This window comes from Copadichromis virginalis, linkage group LG18 (genome assembly GCF_057382275.1).
Source record: "Copadichromis virginalis isolate Kocher_CV1m ecotype Utaka linkage group LG18, C_Virginalis_male_GT1.1, whole genome shotgun sequence".
Taxonomy (NCBI): Eukaryota; Metazoa; Chordata; class Actinopteri; order Cichliformes; family Cichlidae; genus Copadichromis; species Copadichromis virginalis.
In genome coordinates this window covers 24,888,639-24,897,355 of record NC_140635.1, presented here as the reverse complement: position 1 = coordinate 24,897,355, position 8,717 = coordinate 24,888,639, and positions in this window count along the sequence as shown.

Here is an 8,717-nt window from a genome sequence, read left to right as displayed (position 1 = left end):
GAGCAATTGGGAGCAGCTGTGAAAGAGCAGCTGGAGTAATCGCTTTTCTGGGCCTGCCCACCGCTGTCTCCCTCTCTCTCTCCCTCTCTCAGTCCCTGATCGTTTTTCTCCTTGTAGCCTTTTCACTCACTCAGTCACTCACACACACACACCCTGACAAGCATTTTCCATCTTAATCAATTCTCTATTTCTTCATTGCGCTTGGAGACTAATCTCATGTTTTGCTTGTGTCACTACCGTGCCCTGCAATTATGAGGAGGTTACTCCACCTTCTACATTTCAATGTCTGCAAACACGTGGTGTGGACGGACACGCGTGCACACACACGAGACGACTGCTGGGTCTTTGCGCTTCATCCAATTAGCTTCAGCTTCACATGGGAATTGCATCAGATTAGGTGCTACCAGGTGAGAAGCACCCCATCACATTTATGACATTTTGTGAGCACCCCCCCCCCTCCCCCATCAGGGTGAGCAGAGAGGTGTTATAAAAATAAAAAATCAGTATGCAAGTTGCAAGGCTAGAAAACCACATAAATAACTTCTACTGCGCTTATTTGTTCAGCACTGAGGATCTGTGTCATTTTTAGGTGCTGAAACTCTTTTACAAGCTCAGTCTGCTTTCTTTTGATTAGAGTTGTTACAGAAAGTGACTCAAATAAATGTAAAGATCACCTTTTTTAACAAGCTTTTATTTCTTTTGTTTTTGATTTTATCTTTTCAACCACAAATTAGTTTTCTTTAATTTACTCGGTCGTAGGGCAAGAGGTCGGGTGAGAGGATACAGCCTGCACAGGTTCACTAATACAGAAAGATGGATGACCATTCACACTCATTTTCGGCCACCCTACAGCCAACTTAGAATCAGCAGTTAACGTAACATATGCGTGTCTTTGGACTGTGGGAGGAAGCTGGATTATCCACACAGGTACCAGGAGAACAACTTTCAGACACAAAGGACACAGTCAACCAATTTTTTCTTTGAATATTTTATTTTTAATCTCACACAAAAACAGGTAATTATTGTGCTTATTCATTTGAATTTTGCTTGACTAACATTTTTTGTTTTTAATTAACATTTTACAAAACTACATGCAGTACTCCGAAGTACCCATAGGGGTGCTAGTACACCTAGTTGAGAAATACTGTCCTAGATAAACATAAGGAGTGCTTATTAAAAAATTATAGGTATGGACAGATTTGTTGTTCTTCTTCTTGTTTACCACAAATTATGGGAAGTCTGCTTACACCTGGGAACATTCCAGTAATTCTGATTTGAGTACTTACTGAATATTTATTTATGCATCTATTTTAAAAAGTAGTATACAGCCCACAAACGCCAGACTCTTACACTTACTTACACTTTAGTACTTTGTGGTGTTAGTAACATGACTAATAATTTTTAAAATGTAATCCTTGTAAACAAAAAAAGAAATGTTCACTGACAAAAAAGAATTAGAACCTAACTTAACAGAATGACAGACAAGTGTTAAATTAATCAACGGAAAATATCAAAAGGCAAATGTTTCACTTCATTATATGTTAAACGCAAAGCTATTTAGTAACGTCAGTGAGTAGCTTGAGGGGTTACATGTAGCCGGACAGATATCTGCTATTTTCTGTCCCTCTCTGGACTAACTAATAAAAGTAATAAATGACCAAACTTTTACATAATACTATCTTAAATGAAAATGCACACAAAAAAGTAGGTTTTTAATTATTCAGCAGTGGCATTACACTCAGCTGTAAGCGGTAGACTGGAGCATCACTTTATCTGTGCTGCACTGTGGCACTGAGCTCTGCAGCTGCAGAAAACCTGCCTGCAGTTGCTTTAGCGGCTGCTGCTGCCACACTGCCCTCTACCAGTTCAACTCTATTAGTTCAGCTTCACCACCTCCCAGCGGCCCCAAGGTTGTGACAAAGTGGCAGTTGATGTCTGTGTGTGTGTCTGTGCGTGTGTGTGTGTGTGTGTTTGCTGCATGAGCATCTTGTCTTCCACTAGACAGATTAAGGGGCTATAATAACGAGCATATGAAGGACTGTATAGGGCGAGAAAGTAATTAAGGGAGCTAAGGTAATAACTGGCTTTGGTTTGGGGGCTGTGGGCAGTGAAAATCTGAGGACATTTAAGTTGCAGAAGAATGAAACTGAAGGATACTGACACTCCTGGCCCAAAGCACTTTACAACAAAATATTAACAAGCACTGCAAAACAAGAATCTCTGTGGCTATATCGCCCTCATAGATAATCACTATTTGTACAGGCTTTTGGAAAATGCAAAGTAAAGCATAAAGTCTGAACTGTTACCTTAATAAGTTTGATAATCTTTCCTATTAATAAAGACCCCCCCACCCCCACCCAAGTAATTAAGTAAAAGATACCACAATTAAATTGGCAGAAAAGTTGCTGCTTTCCACTCTAATATAGAAATGTCTAATTTTTTTACTCTGTTGTTGTTTTTTGTTGTTGTTTTTTTTACAGTGAGTCCACAGTAAAGGACATTTTTTTTATGAATAAATGAAAACTTAATATGTTAAAGTTACAGGAAAGTCTACCAGAACCTGTTCTGTAATTTTACATATTGGTCATTTAGCTTCACTGGTCCAGCTGAATGTGTCCACAATGTAAAATGAGTTGTCTGATTTGAATCATGGCATGCAGTTAAGAAATGGAAGCATCTGCAAAAAAGAGGTTTGAAAACAGGCAAAAAGCATTACAGCCATACTACTTCACTTCTGTTTTTCTCTGGAAAAACTGTGGTTTATTTGCTTTATCTCGTAGTACCAATGCTAAAGATAGGGAAATATAAATCCCAGATGACAGGAGATAAGAGAACACCCAACAACAACGGGCTTCCCATGGGAGCAGTCTGATTGCACAATGCTCTTGAAGCTGTCACTGCTGGTCAGGCCATCTAAATGCTGCTGAGCAGAGGAGAAGACAGACCCATCATTTTGCAGTAGATGGTGGATGCAGCAGATGGAAGGATAACAAAGTTTCACAGTATATGGGATGATGTTAGGAAATGGTTTTCTGCAGATGAACTAGGGATAGGTCTGAAAGATGTCTTATCTTTTTTTAGAACTTTCAGGACCGCGTACACTCTGTTGATGGTGTGTTTATTGGTTTACAGAGTCCTCATGACCGCATAATGATTTCAGATTTGATTAAAGTGAAGCTTTGGAGCTGACCTTAAATAAAGCAAACATTAAATTAGTTTTAAAACTAGCTGGATGCAGAACAACAGTGGAACAGTGAGTGATAAATAAGTTTCTGCAGTGTAAATTGAAGAAAACAGGAGTAGGGGAGGAGTGTTTTTCTCTATCACAGCACAAAGAGCACCAGTTTGTCCGATATCATTACTCATATCTGTTCTGGCTGCATGTGCCTGCTGCTTGCTGCTTTTCGTTTTTTTTTTCCTTTTTCTTTTTTTTAAAAGGTATGTAGATAATTAGAAGTTACAACTTATTGTGTTAAATCTCGTTAGTTTGTTCAGTGTTTGTGTCTGTCATATGATAGAGTGAAATGTTTCCTGTTATCTGTGTCTGGCTCCATGGTGCAGTGGTTTGCACAATTGCTAGAAAGTGAATTATTCCTTGTTTGAGCCCAGGAGGAGACATATGTCCCTTGGGGTTTGTGTAAGGAAGACCATCTGATGTAAAAAAAAAAAATCTGCCAAATTAAGTATGCAGAGCTACCTGCCGTGGTGACCCTTTGTGAAGAAGGGAGGAGCTGTAAGAAGCTCTGCCGGTTCAAGACACAGTCTGCATATTTAAAGTATTATGTTACACATGCACTCACCAACCACTTCACTGGTGCACCTTTTCAACCGCTTGTTGACATGAAAGCCTAGTCACCCAGTCACATGACAGCAACTCAGTGCATTTAGGCATGTCGACATGATCGAGACGACAGCTGATTTAAGTGACTAGGTAAATGCTAGAAGGGCTGGTCTGAGTATTTCAGAAACTGTTGGATTTTCGTACACAACCATCTCTAGGGTTTATAGAAGATAGTGTGAAAAAGATCAAAAGAAAAGGCCCCATCAGGCCTCACTCCAATGGAGCATCTTTGAGAGCATTGGGAGATTGACATTGTAGCCTTGCAGCCATCAAATCTGCAGCAACTGTGTGATGCTATCATGTCAACATGGACTAAAATCTCAGAGGAATGTTTCCAGCACCTCGTTGAATCAATGCCATCAAGAAAAAAAGGCTTTTCTGAAGGGGATCCCACCCAGTAGGTGTACCTAATGAACTGGCTGCTGAGCATATTTTAACATATTACTGGACTTACAGTTTACAACTTGCAATGCAAAACAAGCAATTTGTTTTAACCCTCACCAGCTCTGCTATCATATAACTGTGTAAGACTGCATAAGGAACAGACTAAATTTCTCTACCCTCCATTAAGATTGGATTAGTAGGAAGTATTCTGGCTTTTGAAAGAATACCCTCAAAAACACAGAATTATCAGCAAAGTTAAGATTGGAATAATTGGAATTTGATGGGAAAACCTGAGTTATTGAGATATTATTAGCAGCATTCAGAAAAGTTCCCAAAAGCACTAATATTAGCATTGTTATTAGCACAGACGTATGCAGAAGATCCATTAAAATAAAATCTGAGATCTTTGAGAACAGGATCAATCATTCACACCATTTCCACGATCTGGAGGAGAGCAGAGCAGATCTATGCCATAAAAGGGGGAATATGACAATCTCGGAGTAAACCTCATCTTCAGGTTTGCCGTGTGAATCAAGACGCACAGCCTGTCACAGAGGATTTCTTTGACACAACGTCTGACAGCTTATGTTGCGTAAAAGCACGGCTTGGAGCTCTAACAATAAAGGACTCACAAAAACAGACATGTCAGTCATTGTCCTGACTTCTGCTCCCCTCTGCACACCCACGTGTGCTCGCTGGTCACAAACCTGCACAAACCACATGCACATTGGTAAAAAAAACAAAAAAAAAACAACACGCTTTAAAAAACAAGCACAGCCACGGACTTCAAATGGGTTTCCCGGTCTCGTACGCCCACACAGATTATGCAGAGCACATAGACATATGCAAACACCGACACATGAAAACATGAAACCTCTACACACACACACATTCACAAAGTATGGCATCCTTAGCCTTGACACTTTTACTGTTGGAAACAAGAGCACCGAGAGCCATTTCATTTACATGCAAATTGACACCCACAAGTCCACACACACACGCGCACACTCTTGCCTGACGTGTATGTGTGTGCGTTTGTGTGCTCATGTGTGAGCCGTGTAGCTGCTCTGCTGGCACTCAGCAAAGGTGCTATTCTGCCCTGCTGCTTTACCCGCTCACTGAAACTAGACACAAAGAGATAGAAAGGCAGAAGGAGAGATAAAGGCTCTGATTTCATTTTCCATATTTGGTTTAGCAGCTTCTCAGTTGACAAAACAGGCATGGAGAGAAGCCCACCAGAGGGGCCCCCCTGCAGCCGTGCGTTTGTCATCTCATGTTGGCACTGCATAAGGACGGGTTCAGGCCTAGAAGTGTCCTCTGATCACATTTTCCCTCTTGTCACAAGGAGATAAAGGATCACTCGAGGTGATTGAGCATTTTACGATAATGAGCTGCGAGAGGCTGATCATCGCAGCAGGAAATGTGGCTGAAATACACGAGAAAAGAATGGGATGGATACAAAAACAAAAACGCGACACCCTTAACCTGACAGAATTAACCAGCTCATGCACAGAGCGATGGATGGGTGTCAGGTGGGAGATAGCAGTGTAGCACCTCGCATAAAATCTGATATCTGTCACTCTCTGCTGGTTAGCATGAGACACTGCATCAAACCTTTCATGAAATCGTTTTATTTTAGTTCACATGTGTTCTTCTTAAATTGAATTAGGAATAATTTTACTTCATAATTTTCATGACCTACTGTGGGGCAACTATAAAACTGCGACTATGCTTTTCTCCCCGTCTTTGCAGGACAGCAAATATTAGTAATATTGTACAAGCTGAATTATGCTTGTACACTTCTTTTATGCAAGTTATGGTGACTAACAGCAATGAATCTGTGGGTGTAGGAGAATGTTTTTTGGAATTATCTTATAATTAGCACAAAATTATATGTGAGTGAATGGGGGGAAAAGATGAAGGGTGACTGTAGTGTTTGTTTGGTAGTTTTTGTCCTTTCATACCCTTTTTATATACATATGGTGCTGTGCAAAGGTCTTGAGCCATCCCTTATTTCTTTATAATTTGATTGGAAAATGCACAATAGGTGTTTGTATAGTTCTAACAAGCTTCAATGTGAGAATTGACATCTATTCTTCAACACAATCTCTCTTAGTTCTCTAATCTGACATTCAATGCTCTTCTTTGGATGTCGAGTGGCTTTTTTTCTGTTCTCTGTATTTATAAATAATGTTGAGGTGCGTGCTCTGGGGAGGCCAGTCCATGACTGATAGCGATCCACTGTGTGTTTTTCTATGCAGGGATTCTTTCACTGCATTGGCAGTGTGTTTGGGGTTATAGTCATACTGAAAACTAAAATTGTTGTCATATGATGGGTCTGCATGACAGATCAAAATCTGACCGCAACTCAAGTTTGATGAGATCCCAGATTCCACTAACTGAAATGCAGCTCCAAAACACTGCAGACAGCAGACACTGTGTTTATCCTGGCCTCTTCCATATTTATTGTTGAAGATTTGAACCCACAATTTCTAATTTAACTTCATTATTCTGTCTCTGATAAGGCTTCGGTGAACAGTCGATGATCAACTGAAGGGTGGGGATACATGGGTCCTGTGTCAGGTCTTTGCTGGATTTTTTTTTCTGCTTCTTAAGGACATCACTTTCCCCAGCTGCACCAAGGCCGATCAGCAAGCACTCCAGCGGGTGGTGAAGGAAGCTGGCAGAATTATTGGAACAAGTCTGCCAGAGATCAGTAATATCTTCCCCACTCGCTGTCTGCACAGTATCCTGCGGGACCAACATCACCCTGCGCGCCACCTTTTCCATCTGCTGCCCTCAGGGAGAAGGTACAGGTCTATACAGGCCAGAACATCCAGACTGGCCAACAGCCTGTATCCACAGGCTGTGAGGCTCCTGAACTCTCTGCCCCCCTCTCACGGACAATAACCATATCCAACTTCTTAATAGCAATGAACTGGTCTGCATTGGTGCATCATATCTTTATTTTCTTCCCCCTCCTGCCCCCCCCCCCCCTCTTTCTTAAATAGATAACTATCATATCTGATATCATATCTCACAGTACAATAATATTGAATGGGTTGCATTGTTGTATTTTGTCATGTTTCTCAGGTCTTTGTCTGAATTTCTACGAACATTATTGCTAAGGATTGTCTTATTGCATTGGAGTCACACTGGGTTAAATATGTACACTTGGGTTTTAAGGGGTATTTATTATTTTCTTCTTTTTTGGGGTTGTATGGAAGCCCCAAACGCAATTTCATTGTTCTTGACAATGACAATAAATAAATACTACTACTACTACTACTACTTTCAGATACTAATCATATTCTGCAGATAGTTTTTCATGCCTATCACACTGCACACCACACTGAAATATGCAAAGTTTTCACCTAATAGCTCTTCAGGAATCACCTCGTTGGTACAAAAATGCTACTTTATCTTATGTTATGTTTCATAGAATCAACAAAGAAACCCTAAAAATAACATTTCAAATGGTCAGGTACAATGACTGGACTAAAAATGATTTTTTTTTTTAAAGTCTTTCAAAAAATCTGGAGAACTATTGCTTGAGTCTGGTCAATTCTAAGAAAAATATAAAGAAATGATGGGTGGCTCAAGACTTTTGCACATTACTCTAAGCATGGGCCATCATACTACTAATACTGTAGTATGATGGCTGACAAATCTTGAATGCATGCCATCAGTTTGAACCCAAAATTTCTAATTTAATTTCCTTATTGTTTGATGGATTAAGCCAATTGTTACAGGCATTATTAGTGTGCTGTATTCTCTGATTATCTGCAGTTAAAACCTTTCTAACAATATAATCTGCTAACAAGTTGATCTAATTTTAGCATTCATCTTTGCGCGCTTTGTCTGATAACACAGCAAATAAAACCAATTACGCAAAAACAAATCGTACGTACAGCACAATCCATTCTTCCCTCAATTAAAACAAATTAACCAATCAGTCACTGTAGGCTGATTTCATTTGCTATTAGGAGTCATTCGGCGCAGGCTGCAGTATAGAGTGGCAGCTAATCAGCGGCACATTTGATTATCTGTTGAGAGAATTATACACTCCTCGGTGTGAGGCACAGGCCGGGTTACAAAGATTATTTCTGTTAAATAGCTCAATGGCTAGGCCAATAGCCTCAATCCGATTTAGCTCCTTTGGCACCAGTAAACTGCGCTCACAACAAAACTTACATGGATCTTAATATATACCAGTATGCATATACAGCAGAAAAACAGCTCAAGTGTTAAAATGGTTCTCTGGCATCTGAAGTTTTTTGTATGCTTTGCATTTGTTTACTTATCATAATTGTCTAAGATTTGGGTCAGTTGATGCAGATTAGTGTATAGGACACAAGCAGTAACTGAAACCTTCACTTCATTGGGAGTAATATTTATTGTCATCTTTGTTAGGTCTGAGAAAATAAGGGTTTGATTCTGGGACTTTTGTGATTTCTTATGGACTGACTGTCCAGTAATATCGGTTCAGTTA